Raw genomic sequence first — 16,576 nt, 5'->3', positions numbered from 1 at the left:
GAAAAACTATAAGGAATAGAAGGTTTTGGGCTTGTGGAAAACTTAGGTTCTTAGCTTTAAAATGAAAGTCAAATCTCGCTTCTAGGACATGCGGTTCAAAAGATACGGACGATTTAGTGGAGGTAGATTCTCAGAAATAAAGTAAGATTCAAATGACAAATGACACTTTCACAGGTTTGAAATCACAGAATGGACACACGATTTCTATGCAGTTCTAAATAGGTTGAATTGGATGGATGAGATTATTTTAGACTAAGATTGGTTCTGCACAGTTCTGGCTGGATACTCACACTATAAATTTGAAATAGGCCATCAAGATCTGGTCAACAGGTTTAGACTGGACTTCTGGCGGGTGGTTCTGAAGTCACAGCTATCTGGGTCAGCTCTGCTCTGCTGGTCTGGATCTCTGGTTCTGGCAAAAGTTCTTGGCACTGCACAGCGGTCTGGTCTTGTCTGGTCTGCAGTTCTGGATACAGCTCTGCTTTCTGGGTCTCTGGTTCCGGCAAAAGTTCTTGGCAAAGAAGCAGAAACAGCACAGCCTGGCTGTTGAATAGTTTAGTTAGGTTGCTGGATTATGGGGCCTCTGAGAAGAGTTCAGCTTTTGGGTTTGGCCCCTGCTTCAAGTTCTGGAGTCTATCTGGAGTCTAGGTTCTGGATATGGTCCTTCTGGATATTGTCTGGTCCGGCAAAGTGCTTCGCAAGAAATCAGTTTGAAGTGGGAAGTGAATGTCCCTACCTGGGTCTCAGTGGCTCTTTTTATGTCTTTTGAAAATGGGTGGAAAGGCGGACTTTCTATTCACAACCCTCTGAGGATCCTGATAGGCTAGAGGATTCTCTGTCACCTGACTGGAGAACTGAGTTGTGAGTCAGAGTGATGCTACCATTTTACAATCTATTTAAGAAACGCCCCTTTGGTTTCACTTAGAAAATGATGTTTTCATAACAAACATGTTTCCCAGATACACACGTGGTTCATAATAGATGTACACATCACAGATTAATTAAGACAGGTCTCTGTTCAATGTTCCTGTGAGCTTGGGTTCAGAAACAACATTTTGCGCTTTTAGTGGGTTTTGCCATGGTCGGTTCGGCATCAAATTTTACACAGACCTGCAACCCCTCCCTGAGCACATTACAATAAGTTTTCAATTCTCTAGTGTAAGCACAGTGTCTGTAGTATTAATAAATTGCGGGGTTCGGTCTCAGAACATCGTACAGAGTCCTAACACCTCTTAAAATGTGCACAGAAAAATCACAGGAATAATGATATTATTTATATACTTTTGACAATTTTGTACTATGAATTATCCATCTTTTTAAAATTATGCTCTGGCCCAGATGGGCGTGTTTAGGTCCCAAAGCACATGGGGGAATCCCTTGTTCGTCCCCGCCTCCAAGCTCAGCTGGCTCACAGAGGCAGTCCCCCTCCCAGTTCCTTCCAAGAGGAAGCCATTTACGACCCCCTGATTTAGCAATTGCTTTGAGACAAGGGAAGCTCATTGTTCTGTTTCCCTGCAGACCCAGGTACCCCTCCCCCGATTCAATCAGAGAGGTGTGATCTCCTTTTGGTGGAGGCAGCAGAGGTTTCCCATGGACGGAGGCCTCTTGAACTTTTAATTCAATCAGACTGCCTTCTGGTATAGAGCCTAGGAACAGTAGGTGTGAAGAATTCTCATTGACCAGCAAGGCTTTGAAGTCCCTGCTGACTCGGGTTCCTTTTCAGCTCCTGAAATACAGATCTCCTGTCAGAGTTTAGATCGCTAGCGCCGGTCAGTGTCAAGCACCGGTACTGCACCCATTTTTTGGCAGCTGTCTTGAATTAATACATTTTTTAAAAAAAGGGGATTTTACTTGATAGCATATGATCCTTGCTAACATTGTATTGATGTAAATTCTGCAGTAGGGTAATGTAGAACACCCCACCAGAAGATGGATTTTTTTGTTTGGTGGTTTCATGCCCATGATTTTAGCAATTTTTGACATTAATTAAAATGGATTTTGAACAGCACCATATTCCTTTGCACTGATTTCGCTCTGTGTGCAGCCAAAGGATAGGGTCTGGCAATGGTCTCCTGTATTAACTATCTTGCAATGTTTGAAATATGCCTTGTGAGCTTGCATTCAGAGAAACAAAGGTGATTTCAAAGCGCTTTTTGAGCTAACAGGCACTGCTGTTTTTCCTTTGGCACCACGTTTCACTCATGGCGCTTCTGGCCCATCATGCTCGCACAGGTGGGTGGCAGGTCAGGCGACCATTTTGGTGTGCGCAAAACTGCGCGGTTTTCCTGGATTCTGGCGCAAATGTGGGCTTTTCGGCCATCTTGGATTTTCTAAGCCCACAGCACCAAATGTTGCAGCATAATAACTCGAACATGGGTCAATACACCTGACATAATGCCGGAGGGTCCTTTATTCTAATCCCACGGCGCTGCAAGTAGAACATCGATCTCTATTGCAGAACTTGATGAGTTGGTTAGTTTTCTTTTGAAAATATGAACAGTTCGGTTCTTGCAACAGTAATATTACATTGCCCGCATTTTAAAACAGTATAAATCAGTATTAACCAGTCAAATGTATATTTCCAAACTCAATGGGGAGAATGTTTGAAACAGTGAACCAGTTAAACATTTAAAAACATTTTATCCTTTAGTGGTTCCAGCCATTTCATGGCCTCCTTAGGGTGAGATGTGCTTCTCTCGCCAGCTGGTAGAGCCAGGGTCAACAGATTAGCTCTATTGATAAAAGCCTTGATGCCCACAAGCCTAGACAAATCCTTGAGATCTTTATATGATTTCCTGATTATCAAGGTTTCTCTGGTGTAGTCAGGATAAACAAATATCTGGTTGCCTTTGAAGTAGGTGCTACCATGCTTTCTTGCGGCTCCCAGAATAGTTTCTTTCATCCTGGTGTTCATTAGTGAGATTAAAATTTGTCTAACCTTTTGGCCAGATTTCCTTCCCCCTCTGTATACATTGTCTATATCTCCTGAGACTATTAGATCACATCCATAGCATACCTTCACTATATCCAGGACCAAGTGTAATAAATCTTCATTGGCATGTTCCTCAACTCCCACAAGTCTTAGGTTTTTATTCCTCATTTTCAAGTCCAGTTCCAGGCTTTTTTCTCTCTTCCCTTTTGAACTTCATCTCTCAAGGTGTTGCATGCTCTAAAACTTCCTGTAATTTCCAAAGACATAGAGGCAGAGCCGCTCTCCAGGATAGAAACCCTGCTGTTCAATTGAGAGACCTTCTTGGGGAGATCATCCATTGATGATTTAACATCACCCACATCTTGGACTACTTTTCCCAAGTCTTGGGCCATTTTAAGAAGCAAAGAGTAAATATCTTGAGTGCTGGGAACTTCACCCATCTCAGATGCAGGCTTAGATTTCTTTGGTATATGGTTCTCAGCAACCTCCATTTTTTTTCTTTGTCTTCATAATCTGATATTATCTGTAGCAGGAGAGGGCCAGGAGCTACAGGATTATGCTGCTGCCTTTGCTGCCTGCATTCCGGAATTGCCGATCTGGCTAGAGATCTGATGCCGGATCTCGGATCCAGCGAGAGAAGGCCCATTAGTCAGCACTGGTTATTTGCACAAGTCCCTCTTCAGCAAGACTTTACCATTAAACGCTGGCTCCCGGGTGATTAGAAAGGACAACTGACTTGTACCTATGAATGAGCCTGTTTAATGCCCCAGGACCATCCCCATAGCTGTATAACCTCCGGTTTTATGCCAGAGAAAATGGGTTTTTACGCTCTTCTCCTGCAAAGAGCATGGAGTCTGTGGTCTTTCTGCCGCATGCACAGTGTTGCTGCAGCTCCGCCCCGTCTGCTGAATGAGTCTCTGTCTCTGTGCCCATGGTGTGGTGCCCTGGCCCTGCCGAGCTGCTGCTGAGACAGAGGCACTCGAGAGATATCTTAACAGCGACAAAACTGAGCTTCTCCTAATTGGCTCCACTGAAATTCTAAAAAACCTTAATACTCAATTCAGTCATTTCACCCATTGACAACATCAAAATATCAGTCTCAAACTCAGTGAAAACGCTTGGAGTTTACTTAGACTCAAACCTCTCCATGACCAAACGCCTAAACACAGCCAGACACCTTCTATCCAAAGACAATTGCTTAACCATTGCTAGAGCCATTAATGGGTCTAGAATGGACTACTGTAATGCCCTTTTCCTAGGCATGTTAGCAAAAACCATGGAGAAACTGCAAGTTATATAAAACAGCACACTGCAGGGCAGCATTAGGCATCCCCAAAAGGGAACACATAATCACCGCCAGGAAACAGGCACACTGGTTACCCATTAAGGAGTGCGTCCTCTTTAAGACCCTTGCTCCAACCAACAAATGTGTCCACCAAACTGCCCCCTTTACTGGCACCAAAGAGTACACTTATCCGCATCCACAAGACCTATCAGAACTCCATACTCTAACAGGCTCACAGTGCCCAAGATCAAGCAGTCAGAGCAGGTGGAGCCAGCTTCCCCTACCTGGCAGCCCTGTAGTGGAACGCCCTTCCGCCGTCTCTCGGAGCCGAAAACTGACACATGGCCTTCCGTAAAGCGGTCAAGACACTACTCTGCATTTAAACCTTTACCATATGCTACACATACACTACACTGTCAATAGTACTTGCCTGCCACTTATACTACCTGCCTACTATGAATAAATGTATGCAAATAATCTGTATTGATTCCTAAGGCGTCTCTGATGCCCCCTGTAACTAAGTTTATCCCATGTAACACCGCCTCGATGCCCAAGGGCTGTTCTCGCGCTATATAAATCTAAATAAATAAAAATATCCATCATTCGGCCCTCGCTGCAGCTGCTTGCATCATGCGGATCTATGGCTATGCGTTTTGTTTGTCCCGTGAAATGACGGCATTGTATGTTAAAGGTTAGACTGGTACCATTTCATTATTTCTGCTTGTAAATGCTTAGTTTTGAAACCTTATAAGTTTGGCACTCAAGGTCTTTTATTTTTATCTCGGACTTTGACAGGTGTTTTAATAGCTGGGTAAACAATTGTGTAAATTCCATATACATTGGAATTTGAACACGCCCCTATTGTTGGACACCGTCCCATTTCTCACCCAAACTGTCCCTGTTTGAACCTGTTGCGGAAAGGATCGTGGAAGCCTTCGGTCACTGCAGCAGCCACCACCTACAATAGAGGGTTAAAAAAGTGCTTTGGCACAAAAATAACAAAACAAAAGCTTGTTGGGTGGAGAGCAGGCATTATTTCCTGCTTGATTGTGGGAGAAATGTTACATTGCTGTGTGTCTGTCCCGCTAACTTTTGTATGTGCTTGTGTGCCTCTGGATAAGGCTATTCTACCTGGTTTACAAAGCTACTGCGAGTGTCATAACTGAAAATCGGAATGAGCAAGGACTTTCCTAAATCCTGCAAACATCTGAAAATGATTGCTTCAGCTGGCGTTCTGCTGCACAGCTGCTTGCATGTGTGTGTGTTCTGCTTTTGTGTGTATGTGGGGTAGTGTAAGGTTTCCAAAAGCAAAAGGGCGCTGTGAAAATATCAAAAGGTGTTTTTTGAGGGCAAGGCTTCATTTGGTGCAGTTTTGTGCACAAAGCCGATCATATAATTTAAGGAAGTGGAGAATGAATTTAGTGCAACATAGGTAAATCACTTTATTTAGGGGAGGCAACTGTGTGGTGCATAGATTGTGATAGAAATAGGTTTTCTAATACTGCTATGGCAGCTACTGCAACATAGTGTATGTACACATCTACCATGTGGGAAGGGCATGTGGGTGGAGCCTTACACAATTGGGCAGAGTCTTGTGTGTCTATGGGCGGGGCATACATGGTAGGGTTTTTGATTTCAAATGTAGGCAGGTGTGACCACCCCACTCATCCACCCCCTTCAACAGCATTGTAGAGATATCACGAGAACTCGCGAGATCTCGGCCGCAAAGCGGAAGTGCGGCTCCCGCGCTCGGCACGCAGGAGACGCTGGGAGTAGAGGCACAGAGCAACATCAGCTCCTGTGTGCTCCTCCACTGGACTGGCCTTTGAGCCTCAATAGAGACAATATACTTACATTAGCTGCACCAGAGTTCAAGGGCCTATTGCCCTTCTGTTCTTATATGATTCATGATGCAGATTTCAAGTTGCTGTTGCAGCTTAATAAAGAAACATCATCTGCAGCTAAGCAGCCTCCTATCATTTCAGGAATTATACAACATAATTGGCGACGAGGATCACCACCGCAACCCACGCAGCGCCATGCAAGGAGCGACACCACCACCGCCTTTCCTGCAAACTCCAGGTAGGCATGCCATTGCGTGGCCACAATGGCAACCCTTATGTACTATGTACGTGTAGGCCTTGGGCGGTGCAGGCTACTCGGCAGCAAGACGCAGGGCGATGCTACTAAATGCCCTGGGTGTCGAAGGTCAAAGGGTGTTCGAGAGTCCCACCCCGGAGCCAGTAGCCGGCGACAACGATGATGTAATTAAGGAAGCTGTAAGAAGAATTGTCAAAAGGTTCGCCAGCAAGGAGAATACCGTCCTACACAGGATACGGTTTTATAGCCGCAAGCAGGAGGCGTCTGAACCAGTAGATGACAATGTTACCAAACTGTGCGAATTGGCGGCGTTGTGCAACTTTGGAAACAACACAGAGAGTATGATCTGTGACATGCTGGTGGTCCATACCAACAGCAGGAAGGTGCAAGACAAGTTCATTCTTGAGAAAGAACTACAGCTGGAAAAAGCCATTGAAATTGCGAGAGCTGTGGAAGATATGGCAGGCAGAAGGAAAGAATTTGCCAGTGGCTACAGCCCAGCTGAAGTGCAAGCAGTAGCTTTCCGCCCAAAGAAGGAGAGGCCGGTCCTCGACACGAGAGAAGGGAAATGGGTGAGGAAAGAACCGTTAAAATGCTACCGGTGGACCAGCATGAAGCACTTAGCTTTTGATAAAGAGTGCCCGGCAAAAGACAAGGATTGCTCAGTGTGCAAAAAGATTAGACATTTCTCAATTGTGCGCCGATGGCAAAACAAAAAAGTCACGAGCGTCAACGCTGAACACAATACGGAGAGGGAATCGTCCTCTGAAGATGAAGGGAGACCTACCGTCATAATGGTGAACAGCCCACGGGCCAGAAGGGGAAAGCCCCATTGCGCAATCAAAATCAATGGACTGGAAACAAGAGTCATGGCCGTCTCAGGCTCTTACCTCACCATAATACCCCTGCGCACGTACAAAGAGATGACGGGAACAGAGACGGTCCAAGTGCTCAGCACGCAGCACAGGCCCACAGTTTTCAGCGATGCGTCAGTAGACCTTCTGGGCTACATCAAAGGGAAAGTGGAGTTCAAAGGAATAGAGACTACTACAAAAATATACTTTAGTCAAGAAGGCCCAGCAGTACTAGGGTGGGACGTCCAGGCAAAACTGAAAATTAAGCTGGACCCCAGCACGGAGGACCAAGTACTGTCAGTAAGTTTGAGAGGAGCGCCAGTAACGAAAGGTGATTATCCAAAACTATTTTCGGAAGAGCCAGGACACATCAAGGGCTTCGTCCACAAAATACTACTTAAGACCAACGCAGTCCCGGTCAAACACAGAGTAAGACCAGTACCGGAGACACACTTAGAAGCCAATTGGACAGAATGAGGAAAGATGGCACCATCGAGGAAATTGCAGCTTCAGAGTGGCTGAGCCCGGTGGTACTCATAAAAAAACAGAATTCACAAGAGCTAAGGGTATGCATTGATTTCCCCAGTCTAAACCTGTAAGTAATCGCGGACAGCTACCCCCTGCCGAGCATCAATGAGTTAATGTTCATGATGAAGGAGGCCAGATGTTCTCGAAGTTGGACACGAGGAATGCTTACCATCAAATACAACTACACAAGGAGTCCAAGCCACTGACCGCTTTCATCACTCCATTTGGCACTTATCAATTCACAAAGAGGCCGTTCGGCCTATCATCCGCAGCCTCGGCGTTTCAACGCATGATGGACACTCTGCTACGGAACGTCAGGAACGTGTCCTATTTCCAGGATGACATCCTGGTATACGCAGGGTACGAGAAGACGCATGATGCCACATTAAAAACAGTCCTCACCAAGCTTCAAGAAGCGGGAGTATGATTAAGGTATGAAAAATGCGTATTCAAGGCAAAAGAAGTTGAGTATTTGGGGTACAGAGCAAGGTATAAGTCCCAAGCAAAACCTACTACAGGCTATAATTAAAGCTCCTGAACCCACCAACAAAGACTAAGTGAGGTCATTCCTCAGGCTGGCAGAATATTATGCCAAATTCATCCCCAAATTCTCTGAAACCTCAGCGCCGCTCCGCGAGCTTCTTAAAAAAGGGTCAGAGTACACGTGGCAAGAGGCCCAGAAGAAAGCGGTGGAAAGCATCAAACGACACATAGTGGAAGCGCCGTGCTTGCAACCGTTCAACCCAGATTGGAATACAGTCATCACCATGGACGCCAGCGCATACGGATTAGGAGCTGTTCTCACCCAGAAAAAGGGTGACACGGAACATGTGATAGCATTTGCCTCTAAAGCCCTATCGTCAGCTGAACAAAACTACTCCACCATTGAGAAGGAGATGCTGGCGTGTGCATGGGCTGTAGAACATTTCAGGACATATGTGTGGGGCACAAGGTTCAAGTTAATCACCGACCACAAACCTCTAATCCATATGCTCAGCCCAGGTGGCACCAAAGTGTCAACACCGAGATTAGCACGTATAGCAGCCAAACTGCAAGAATACACCTTCGAGGTACAACACATCTTGGGGTGGAAGAATTTGCAGGCGGACTGCAAGTCAAGATTGCCAGAAGGCAAGGACAATGCCACCACCTTCTTGCAAGAAGAATGCATTGTAGCATCCATCACAGATCTCAAGGCCACAGACTACCTAGAGCTAAGTGAGAGACAATGGATGGAAGAAGACGGAAAAGACCCCACCATGGTGAGAATTAGAGAATGGGTCAAGAACGGATGGCCAGATGAAAGGGCAGTGCCAGAAGGAATGAGACCATATTGGAAAGTGGCAGATGATATCTCGGAGGCTGACGGCATAATTATGAAAACTGACTAGGTGATTCCACCCACAGTTATGAGGAAAACCATCCTGTGCAGAGCTCATGCAGGCCATTTGGGGAACACCATGACACGTCGCAGAGTGAGGGAAGCCAACTGGTGGCTGTCCATGGGCCAGGAGATCCGTACCATGATTGAGAAATGCCATGAGTGTCTCAACAGTGATAAGTGCCTAAAGATCAGACAGACGCCCATGATTCCCACAGAAACCCCCGAAGCAGTGTGGTCAAAAGTGGGCCTGGACTTTATAGGACCATTGGAAGCAATGGCGCCCAAACATCGCTATGGTATAGTGCTAGTGGATTACTTATCAAAGTGGGTCGAGGCCGAGTTTGTCCCCAACATCACGACTGCCACCGTAATAGAAGTCCTCACTGCCATCTTCCAGAGGGAAGGACTCCCCAATGAGTTACTGGCAGACAATGGGGTACAACTAATATCCAGAGACATGGAACTGTTCCTGAAGAAGCTCAACATACACCAGAAAAAAACAGCGCTGTATCATCCCCCAGCCAATGGGCTCGTAGAGAGGGCCAACAGGTTCATCAACGGAGCCATCCAATTAGCTACCGCCTCAGGAATGAATCCCCTCAAAACGACCAAAGAAGCCATAGCAGCTCACAGACTGACTCCCAACGGGATCACCCAAATCTCCCCTTTTCACATGTTGAGAGGGAGGAGAGCAGCCTCCACACTAGTGCCACCATGGTTGGCCAGAGTAAGAGAAGATGAGGAAGTAGACATGTCGGAAGTGGTGTGGAGAATAGAGAACAGCAAAGCATGCATGAAAAGGTGGAGCGACAGAAGGACAAAACAAGGGTCAGACGTAAAAGGAGGAGTATTTTTAGTATTCATTTTATTTATATAGCGCACCAGGCCACAGGGCATCCGGCGCGTCACTTAGTTACAGGCATAGAAACAAGACAGTGAGCTATGTACAGTCATTACATTGGGAGAGGATATACAAAATATTACAAGTTATACAAAATATACAGGAGGAATACAATATATAGGCATTGTATAAGGGTAAAGAATACACATTAAGCAAATTGTGCAAGTAATAGACGAGATGCAGTATATATACAGATTACAGTAAGGTCGTACCAGAGGGCTGTTAGCAGAGAATTGTGGGTCATGTGCTAAAGGATCACAGTCCAGGTGGGTCTTGGGCAGACAACAAGGTTTTGACTTCGCGCTTGAAGGCCGGGAAGGTAGGTTTGGCTCTGAGAGGATTAGGTAGTGAGTTACAAAGTTTTGAAACTAGGACAGGGAAACTGCGACCACCAGATCTCTGGAGATTGAAGCGTGGAATTGCAAGGCAGTTGGTTTGAGCACTTCTTAGAGATCTCGGAGATGTGTGTGGTGTGAATCTGCTGGCTAGGTAGCTAGGGGCTTGGTTGGCAAGGCTTTTGTGAGTGAGTGCAAGTGCTTTAAAAGAGATTCTTTGGGAGACTGAAAGCCATCGAAGACTACGTCTGGTGTCAGAAATATGGAGGTTCCTGGGTAAGTTCAGAGCAACTCTGATAGCATTGTTCTGAATGATTTGTAATTTTTTAATGTTACATTGGTTGGTGCCCAGGTAGAGGGCATTACAATAGTCAATTTTGGATAGGCCCAAGGTCCTGGCTAGTGTAGTGCAGTTGGCTGGAGATAGGAAGGGACGGCATGCTGTGATAAGCCCGCATGTGTAGGAGGCAGCGATGATACTGCATTGGTTTGCCTCGCTAGCGAGAGGGTAGCGTCCATGTAGATTCCGAGTGTATTTGTGTCTTTAGCCACTTTATTGGTGTCTTTGGTGGGAGCCAAGGATGAGAAGCTCAGTCTTTTCGTCATTTAAACAGAGTTCGTGTTGGGCCACCCATGCCTGGATGACTTGATAAATGGCGTTAATGGCTAGAGAGTCGGCTTTGTGGTTGCCTGTGATAGGGATAAATATCTGGGTGTCATCAGCGTAGTTAGTATAAGTGACACCCAGATAATCCAAAATGACAAAAAGGGGTTTTGTAAACACATTGAAGAGTGTCGGTGAAACGCATGATCCTTGAGGGACTCTGCAAGTGACTGGTGAAGGGTCAGCGGTGGCGGTGGGGGAAAAGACCCTCATGGATTAGCAAGGAAGGAAGTAATCCAGGCTGTGGCTTTGTCTGAAAAGTGGGCTGTGATTTTGAGATGGCGGCATAAGATTTGGTGACTTACTAAATCGAAAGCTGCGGAGAGATCTAAGAGAAGAGAGCCAGTTTACCCTTGTCTTTTAGGTCTTCAATCTGGGTTTTGAGGTCTAAAAGAGCAGTTTCAGTTCTGTATCGTGGACGGAAGCCCGATTGCCTCAGTCCCAGGAGTTTATTAGTTTCCAAGTAATCTTGGATCTGTAAGTAAGCAGCACGATCCAGAATTTTTAAGAGGAAAGGGACCGTGGATATCGGTCTGTAATTAGTGGGTATATTAGCATCCAGAGTGGGTTTTTTGAGGAGAGGGATAACCCAGGCATCCTTAAGGTTGTCCGTGACAATCCCTGAGCTCAATGAGGAGTTTGAGTGTGGTGATAAAGGGCGCTAGGTTATGAGAGGCCTCTTTCATAATGGAGGCAGGGCATGAGTCACCCTGACAATTGAAAGGTTTAAGGTTATTAATAATGTGTTCAACTTCGATGATGGAGAGGGGGCGAAGCTGAATGGTTTCACGGATTCAGGGTTGGCGTTAATGTTAACCGGGGGTGTAGTATGGTGCAGGCTTTCCAGCAGACTGATTTTTTTTATCATTAATCTAAGTTTGGAGGGTTGCGATTTTTCCAAGGAGGGCCTTTCGAATGTTCGCACACCAAGTGCTGTCTTTGGGACAGGTGTCAGGTGGAGTGGCAGGGGATTCAAGTTCCTTTAAGATTCTGAATAGCTCTGTAGTGTTAGATTGGGCTGTTTTAATACGTTTATTGTAAGTCTCTTTTTTAGCCTGGGGTACGGCTTCTTTGTAATTTAAAGTAGCTACGGTGATACAAGCTTTGTTAGCTCCCGTTGGATTGCTTTTCCAACGAGCTTCGAGGGTCCTTTTTTCCTTGCGTAAGATTCTCAGCTGTGGCGTGAATGAGTTGAGGTGGGCCCGGGGTTTGGGTTTTCTAAGTTTGGCAGGTGCAATAATATCAAGGGCTTTCAGCATTGTCTGATTATACGCGTCTACTAAGACTGTGGGATCCGTGCAGGAGGATGAGAGATCATTAAGAGCAGGGAGGAGGAGTGGGAGTAATTTAGCACAGGTTATGTTGCGCTTGTTTCTGGTGGTGGTGGCAATATCCGTGCTAGTGTGGATGATCCTGGTTGGGATGCTGAAAGTAATTAGGTGGTGGTCTATCCAGGCACGTGGTTGGTTGGATTTGATGATAGTGTTGCAGTTTAGGTCAGCTATCCAATCGAGAATCCTACCCTTAGAATGAGTTGGTGAGGTGACCTGTTGTGTGAAACCAGCGTTGAGTAGCAGGTTGTTGATATCATGGCCAGAGGCATCATTGGGGTCTTGGTAGCCTAGATTCGAAGTCCCCTAGTACAATGATTTGGCACTTAGTCTTAGTGTTGTTAGCGAGGATGTGGGATAGATCCTCAGCGAATGTGGAAAGAGGACCAGGAGGTCTATAGATGATGTGGAGTGTAATAGTCTGGTTAGCGGTGATGGCTAGCTTGGCTGTGAGTAGTTCGGCTGAGGTGATTTGGCAGGGAGTGGCAAGGCGGAGATTGAGCGAGGTTCTGTGTATAATGGCTACACCACCTCCTTTGGATTGATCGGTATTACGGTCACTTCTAATAATAGTGTAGCCATCAGGGATAGCTAGGGATAAAAGAGGTCCAGAGGTGGCGTGGAGCCACATTTCAGTGACTGCTATGAGGTCCAGATCGTGAGTTATGATGAGGTCAGCCATGTCTAGTGTGTGTGCTGTGAGTGACCTAGTGTTGATCAGGATCAGAGCAGCCTTAAGAGGAGTGGATGGGCTGTGGTGTAAGGTACTTGAATCCGGGGTAATGGTGGAGGTAGGTATAGGTGTGTGTCGAGGGGCAGTCGGTGTTGTCTCGAGGCGTGATGGTTTGCTAGGCAGGCTAGTAGGGGTAGGACGGTGGGAGAAATGGGAGCGTCTGGAACCAAGTCTGAAGTTCCTCATGGGGTCTATGCAAGGTTGGTTATGTGTTGGTTTCATGGAAAAGTGTTTGAGCCAAAGGGACGGGTCATTGAGGTACAGGTTGGTATGATGGTCAACCGTAGACATTGAGGTAGTGTGTTTCTGCGGTGTGCTACCTGTAGTGCTGCTAAGGCAAGATACATGTAGGGTAGGAGGCATGTTGGGTGCGGGTTCAGATACACAAGATGAAGAGGGATGGGTGAGTAGGCAGGTCACTGCGGGTGAGGCTACAAATATGGTGTTACACCTGTTTATAAGTAGTACAAACAGTGCTGCTAGGATAAGGGTGAGGCGTGGGGCAGAGTGTGCGGGTAATGTTACTCTGGGCAAGCATAGTAGCTGGTATGGGCGGTGCCAGAGCAGGAGGGGTGGATCGCACTAGTGAGCCTCCAGGGGGGCGATAGTATTAGAGCACGGGGGCAGCCTAATATCAGAATGCAAAGGGTGGGCATGAATCACAGGGGACAGAACGTACAGGCAAAAATAGGATACAGTACTGTGATGATGGAATACTGGGCAAAATAGTTTGGATTGGAGATTGGATCAAAAAACGTTTGACGGCCAAGGATCAAATGACGGGCTCAAGGTACAGCAGACCCCTAAAGGTGATTCACAGAGGAACCAACCACGTCCGCACCGAAGACGGGCGCACATGGAACATGGAGAGAGAAGCCATGTTTGAAAAGAGGTAAGAGAGAGAAAAGACCCATGAGAGACTCGAAACCGAAGAGGTAATGGACAATGAGAGAGAAAGAGAACGAGAGCCGGAGACAGACAGAAGAGAAGTTGAAGGAAATGTGTTTGAAGAGGATGCACCCACAGTAGAGCAAGAAGATGACCAAAAGCAGGATGCCCATAGCGAAAGAGGTGACCGGCCGCGAAAGGATCAAAGAAGACCGGTGAGATACAATGACTATGTCCTGCAATAACCTGTTCTGCACTATCAAAGGGAGATGTGTAGAGATATCGCGAGACCTCCCGGTCTCACGTGATCTCGGAGGCAAAGCGGAAGTGCGGCTCCCGCGCTCGGCGCACAGGAGGCGCCGGGAATAGAGGCACGGAGCAACATCAGCTCCTGTGTGCGCCTCGACAGGACTGGCTTTTGAGACTCAATAGAGACAATTTACTCACATTAGCTCCACCAGAGTTCAAGGGCCTGTTGCCCTTCTGTTGTTATATGATTCATGATGCAGATTTCAAGTTGATGTTGCAGCTTAATAAAGAAACATCATCTGCAGCTACGCAGCCTCCTGTCTATCATGCCGGGAATTATACAACAAGCATCCTGCCAGCTTTACACAATCCCAGAGTAAATGTAAACACAGTGCGGGTTTGGCTGATTTATTTGGAAGTAAGGGAAGACCTTGCCAATGGAGGCTGATATGGAGGAACAGAAGGTGCTAATGCAACATAGAAGTATTTGTAGAATGCACGTTCACCCCCCCTGGGGTAGTTTGCAGCTATAGACGGATAACAGGTGTATTGCTTCCCAACTTAGTAGTGCTTATTCTGTCCACCTTGGAAGGATGAAAGGTTGAGGGGACACGGAGGGATTGGAAACAGCGATCAAGATGTCAAGCGTAATCTATAGTGGGAGCACTTGCCTACTGACCCACAGACCTGGACCCCGAATCAGAGATCAAAGGGACCCGATTGACAACTCCGGGAAGAGGCAGAAAAGGAGGAAGGAAAGAGGGGGACAAAAAGGGCAGGGAGACATGGAGCATACGAGACAAACTACTTCTGAATCAAAGAACAGCGTGTGCACAGGGGTAAAGTTAAACCACAGAAGTCACTTGCCTTTATATCCTGTGTGTCTCACATTTTCCTGAACACGACACAGCAACAGCTATTCAGGCCTGGAGGAAGCAACCATTGGCATATCATTAATGTATCCTTGATTTACAGCACATACTTTGAGCATTGCAAGACATCCACAGCAAAACAATCATGTGAATATACCAGGGGGGAGAATCCACCCCACTCCAACCTCAACTCAACGCCCCCACCAATTGTTTTCTAGTTCCACCACTGTGATACAGCCGAGCACTAAGAGACATTCGTAAAGATAAGGCAGAGCTAGTTTAACAATTGCCCTAAAACAAGATTACTTTCTCACTTCAAAATGAGAGTGGAGCAGCTCTCTGTTACTCACCAATATCAGTATATGCTGTACGTGTTCCTCTATAGTTTGCATCGCAAATGAGACTCGGGAAGCGGTCCGGAGAGAGGAGAATGAACATGTGCACAACTTAATGTCGGAGCGCATGCGCAGTAGGGGACTACGCCAGTGCATGCCCACCGCAGGCTAGGAATAGTGCATGCTATTTAAGGTGTCGCCAGGAGAAAGGATCCGAAAATAGAATCAATAACGCATGCGCAGCCGATGGAGACGCTCAGCGACAGACTCAAATAAACTAGGCACGCTCCGATCAAACACGCATGCGCAGAGAAGAGACACCAACCAGCAAAGCACCCTTAACAAGAGACAGCAATACCAAAATGCTCCTCCATCGAAGGTTGTGGCATCAGGAAACATGTGGCGCTCATAAAAAGTACACGATCCGTATGGAAAGTGACCGGCCGTCAGTGCTGCAAATCATCACTAAAATAAAGTGGACATTCTTGGAGAGGCTGATAATAACATGGGTGGCAGCCATCCCAACGTAGACGGGAGTCTCCAGATTTTTCAGTTATACAATATTGCTATTTTTCCCTTTCTCCAGCCTAAAATGATTCTAACTGCTGTTACCACCAGTGCTGGTCATTGGGCCGGCTCTCGGCAGATCTGAGATCCAGCACCAGATTTGAGCCGCCCAAGACCATGAACTGTGCTGGAATAGTATAAAAAAAAAAAAAAAAAAGAAAAAACGCACGCGACGGCAGCATTGCCTTTTACCGCCGGCTTTGGCACTCGTGTGCTCGGTACATGTACAACTGATTTAGTTGTACATGTAGCAAGCATTGTGCGTTACTCACCAGTGGCAAAGCCTGCAGTAAAAGGCAGTGCTGCTGTTGCAGGATTTTTTTTTTTTAACGTATTCCAGCATTGCTGGATGTCCACTACGAGCCCCGCCCCCTCTAGACCACGCCCCCTCGGGAACCGCCCCCCCCAAATTCCTCACCCACCCCAGCCCTTGTGTTGTGGGATCCCCCACCACATTTTTTCCATTTCCACCACTGGTTACCACCTTCTCTCTGGCTAGGTGGCATTGCATGGAGTGGGCAGCTCTGCCCTAAGGGCACAATTCACACTGAATCGTCAGAGGGCATAACCACTCTTTTTCCCTCTACATCTGACTGCCGTTTCCCGGGCTCTGCCAGC

General features: G+C 46.7%; 1 pseudogene; it reads right to left on the bottom strand.

Moving 5' to 3' along the window:
* LOC138511234 (zinc finger protein 84-like) overlaps positions 1–15,513 on the bottom strand; it is a 124,566-nt pseudogene extending 109,053 nt beyond the window's left edge.
* Between the last annotated feature and the right edge of the window lie 1,063 nt (positions 15,514–16,576).

This window comes from Ambystoma mexicanum, chromosome 6p, assembly GCF_040938575.1.
Source record: "Ambystoma mexicanum isolate Mex_15411 chromosome 6p, UKY_AmexF1_1, whole genome shotgun sequence".
Classification (NCBI taxonomy): domain Eukaryota; kingdom Metazoa; phylum Chordata; class Amphibia; order Caudata; family Ambystomatidae; genus Ambystoma; species Ambystoma mexicanum.
Note: the sequence above shows the minus strand (reverse complement) of the source record. Positions and strands in the feature narration are given on the sequence as shown.